At 44.9% G+C, this 4965-nt stretch overlaps 1 pseudogene across 1 annotated transcript; it reads right to left on the bottom strand.

Annotated features, from left to right (window-relative positions):
• Positions 1 to 514: 514 nt before the first annotated feature.
• On the bottom strand, positions 515 to 3966 carry LOC311027450 (kelch-like protein 10; annotated as a pseudogene). The gene is made up of 5 exons: positions 3812 to 3966; positions 2372 to 2498; positions 2121 to 2228; positions 822 to 1416; positions 515 to 667 (listed from the first exon to the last, which is right to left on the bottom strand). The product of its transcript is annotated as a kelch-like protein 10 (transcript).
• Positions 3967 to 4965: the final 999 nt, after the last annotated feature.

The following is a 4965-nucleotide window of genomic DNA, read 5'->3' as shown; positions in this document are numbered from 1 at the left end:
TGTTAGGCAGAACGTCCTGCCTCCGCAGACTCCACAGGCACACTATTCAAATCTAAAAGCTGCAATACGTCACATGGGACGAGATACTCGGCCATGTTGGGGAGTCCGGACACCACACAGCAGCAAAGAGCACTGCAGGCGATCCCCATGTCACAGACCACGGACCACTCACCAGTGGTCACATCGTAGCACTCAACATTGGGGGAGAAGGTGAAGTCGTTGAAGCCCCCGACAACGAAGAGCCGGTAATCCATAACTTTAATGCCAAAGTTTCTGCGAGGGGGAACATGGGGGACATTTCGTTCCAGGTGTCGCTCTGAGGGTTGTAGACCTCAGCGCTGCAGACATGGCTGGTGCCATCAAAGCCACCGACCTTTGGGAGGAAGAGTAAATTAAAAGGTCAAACGGAGATTGAACCAGTTTCTCTGAATCTACAAAAAACAACTGCTGATCAAATCTCTTCAAACTTCAAACAGTTTATGTGTTATGTGAGGGTCAGCAGTGTTTCCTGGACTTAAAGCATAGAGGCAGTCTGCATTGCAACGATGCCAGTCCCACTGCGGGCGCAGGTCATGAGGCCGATGGTCGTCCACTGGTTGGTCTCTGGGCTGTAACATTCAGCCGTTGGCATGTACTCGTTCCCATTGTAACCACCGCAAACGTAAACCTGGGAAAAACAGGAAAAGACTTAAATAGGATTTAACAATTAAATGATTTAAGAATCATTTAAGAATGAACAATTTTCTTGGCTTCTACTGGTAATAAATCATCTGAAATATCGCTAAACAATTCCGTGATAATTTAATAATTATGAGACCCACCTTGTGGAGCGTCGCGGAGCTGGCGTCACTTCGTCTCTCCTGCATGGAAGAAATGAGACTCCACTGGTTTGTCTCAGGACTGAAGCGCTCTGCAGTGGAGAGTTGTGCATGCCCGTCATAACCTCCCATGGCATAGATGCACCCGTTCAGTGCAGTGACGCTCACAAAGCAGCGGTGGAAAAAACATGGGCAACACCTCATGCCAGGTTTTTGAGCTGAGGTCGAACCTGCACACGCTGTTCAAATAGTCCAACCCGTCGAAGCCCCCAACACAGTAGACGTTCCCGTTGAGGAAGGCGGTGCCATGGAAGGCACGAGGACGCTCCAGATTGTGCGTCAAGTTGATCCAGTTGTTCATGTAGACGTTGTATGCCTTGATGCCGTCAGTCGGACCGTCGACACTCCAGCCTCCGATTGCCAGCAGGATGGCGTTTGGAAGGCGAGGACGGGTGAGATGGTTGTAGACATCAGGCTCATTTTGCATGACTTCAATGGCTTCCCTGACCATGCGCTGGCAGTGTGTGTTGGTATTCACAAGCTCATTAGACATCACGTTGATCCTCACGTACTCTGTACCCATCGAGGCCAGCCGCACCTGCACAGAGAAAACAGGACAGAATGTTTGAATTGAAGTTCATGGACGGCAATACTTTAGGCCGGTCCTTTTATCCTACCTAACCAAATCTATTCAAAATGTCACCATTAAAATGTTTGCAACTGTGATATTCTACATTTGTGTTAAACAACACATTCTTTGAAAAGCTCAAAACGAACAATGTGTAAGATTATATGTGTGCATATGTTGCAGACTTTATCAGTTGCTGCTTTCTGTGTGTTCGTGAGGCTTAACAGCATACAGCACCACCAGTATGTGGGATTGAGTGAAACTGGTGCAACACCCAGTGCAACAGTGTGGCTCACTGATGTCTTTTTAATAATGTTTTCGTAGAGCAATGGAGGTCTGTGACTCTGAGGAATAAGCTATATTCAGCTTTGGATACACAGACTTGACAGTAGGATTAGTTTAGTGTCAGTTTTGGTCCCTTCATGGTATTTGTTGACAGTGAGAGCAATATGGAGCATGAAAGCAACATTTCAGGGCAGGACAAGTGATTTCACTCTAGAGGTGGCCCTACAGACTACTGTTGCAATCAGGACGAAACTACGGAGAAGAAATCTAAACATGTGACAGGAAGTCATCGTACCTTAGACAAGAGTACAGCCATGTGGTCTTTCCTGTGTTCGGGTGCGTGGGCGATCCAGCGGAGGACAGCCTCATACACAATTCTCGTTACTCACTCTGAGGTCGTCTCTGTTAAGGATGTCGTTGAGTTGCTGCACAGAGAGCTGTGGAAACTCTTCAGTGAAAACAAGCTCCTCAAAGTGATCAATGATAAAGCTGTAGGCCTTTCAGGGCAGAAGCAGACGGTGGTGAACTGAAAGATGCCAATGCAGTTCTCTGGGCAGGGCTGGCTCTCCAGGAAGTCGCAGCACTTTTGCACAACTCCCATCACATTGAATTGATCGGCTGCTAGAAGTAGCTCCTGTACGTTGTCCTCCGTCACTGAAACGGAGCCGGTGTATGCTAACTGGATGAAGAGCTGCATCATGTCAGCAGTCAAGCCGGGGATCTTGAAGACCTCTTTGTCTGAAGAAGACCAGCGTTTGAAGAGAGCTCTGTGGGTCAGGATGAAAACACAAAGAAGAGGATGAGAAAGTGACGTCAGCTGTTCCTTCTTTGCTTTACACTAATAACTATGATAAGAAATATAGTGTGGCGCTTTTCAAAACAGCAGCAGAGTGAAATATGACTGATATCAAGGATCTTCCCAGTTTACGTGTAGCTTTAAACCACATCACTGACAAACCCAATACGCTGAATGACACACATGAAACCTATTGAATAAGTGACATCTGGAATGAAAATAGTGAATTATATGCATTTTGTAACAGATGTGTAACTTTTCTGAATGCACTACATTCTCCAAATCTGCTTTAAAGTACAGTAGTATGGAACTGAGAGACCAGTAGTTCAAATTCTTCTTCACATTAATCAAAAAGCACTTCATCTGTTGTATTACGCACTAGTCTCTCCACACCTGCAATACTGTGCAGAGGTGTGGGGACACACATATAAAGGCTCCACACAGCCATTGTTAATACTCCAAAAAAGAGCTTTGAGAATCTTACATTATGCCAACTACAGGGCACACGCAAATCAGTTATTTATCGAAGCAAGAATACTCAAACTATATGACTTAATAAACTATCGCACAGTACATGTAATCTGTATGTACTGTCTAGAGCTAGACTTCAGCCCTGTATACTACCTACTGCTGTAACATGTTATGTCAAAATGTCATAAGTAAAAGAAAATGTTATGTCAAAATGTAAAATGCAAAAGATAAGAAAAGTTTATGATGAAGATTTTATCCTGTGGGTAATGGGGGCGGGACTAGATAAGCTTTGGCTTCTCCCGCTTTCCCTTTCGGCCATGTGTATTGTATTATTTGAACAAAGATGAAGTGTGATGATGACGATTTAATTGACATGCCCGAAATAAACAAATAAATAAACAATCAATGTAGAAATTTCACATCTTGGAAGTTGATATGAGATGAATGAAAGCAAGAAACTTCATTTGAAATAATATCCAGTCAAGTCATTATATTTATAAAAACTATACCGACTATGTGTAGACAGACAGGGAAACTACAACACTGGTTGACTTCTTGAATTTTGAATTATCCTTTCAAATATGTTAAAAATATTCTTGTGGCTGTCTATCAGGTGTTTAAGGTCCTCTCCTTGATGACACACTTTTTTTGTTTTTGTTTTTTTTTAATCACAAATGCTCTATGAGCGTGTTACGTGTTGTGGCTGTTCTCTCAGACTTCAGATCCCTTATTGATCAATTTGCTATTACTTTCTGCTCATTTGAAGGATATAAATTCATAAGCATCCCCCCTAATATCAGATAATGTACTCACTGGAAGTAGAGGCCGCATCGACAGAGGATAATCTTGTGGATTTTAAATTCCACATCTTCAACGGTGATGACAGCGTCGCAAAACGTTCCCTCCAGACGTAAATCATCAAACCCTGAGTCAGGAAACAGGAAAGAAGAGTTGCGTTGATCACCCATCTTGATTTTCTCTTGATAAGAGTTGTTGTCTCTGGCGGTTGGCTTGTGTGTAGATCAAGAGAGAGACATTTACATTTAGGTCATTTAGCAGACGCTTTTGTCCAAAGCGACTTACGATAAGTACATTTGTCAAAAGAAGGAAACAAAGAAACCACGACGTATCATTGCCGATAAAGTAAGAGCTAAAAATAGAACAAGTGTTAGGTCCTCATCTGAGTAAAGTAGTACCTTAAGAGCAACAGTGCTATGATCAGTGTGCTATAGGTAAGGTTTTTTTTTTTTTTGGGGGGGGGGGGGGGGGGGGGTGTTAGTGGGTCATGCTATGTAGAGTCGAGGTGAAGTCTGAACAGGTGAGTCTTGAGCCTTTTTCGGAAGATGGCAGTGACTCTGCTGTCCTGACATTAGTCGGGAGTTCGTTCCACCACTGCGGTGCCAGAACAGAGAAGAGTCTGGACTTTGCTGAGCGACATTTGTTTGATTTCAGCGATGGTGGTACCAGCTGTAGATGGGTGCAGTTCCATTGATGGCCCTGAAGGCCAGTGCCATCGTCTTAAATTGGATGCGTGCTGCAACAGGGAGCCAGTGGAGGCCACGGAGGAGGGGGGTCACATGGGAGAATTGGGTAGATTGAAGATAAGGCGTGCTGCAGCGTTCTGGATACGCTGCAATGGTTTAGTCGCAGAGGCCGGGAGTCCGGCGAGGAGAGAGTTGCAGTAGTCAAGGCGGGAGATGACCAGTGCTTGGACCAAGAGTTGCGTTGCGTCCTTTGTGAGGAGGGTCCGAATCCTGCGGATGTTGTAGAGGGCAAACTGCAGGATCGGGCCACAGCAGTGATGTTGGGGGTGCAGGATAGTTGGTCATCGAGGATTACACCCAGGTTCCTCGCAGTTGAGGAAGGTAATACTGTGATGCCCTCGACAGTGACCAACAGGTCCATGCGAGGGCAGTCTTTCCCTGGGATGAAGAGGAGTTCAGTTTTATTCAGGTTAAGCTTGAGGT

The sequence above is a fragment of the Eutrigla gurnardus genome (assembly GCF_963514095.1).
Source record: "Eutrigla gurnardus genome assembly, chromosome: 17".
NCBI lineage: Eukaryota > Metazoa > Chordata > Actinopteri > Perciformes > Triglidae > Eutrigla > Eutrigla gurnardus.
Note: the sequence above shows the minus strand (reverse complement) of the source record. Positions and strands in the feature narration are given on the sequence as shown.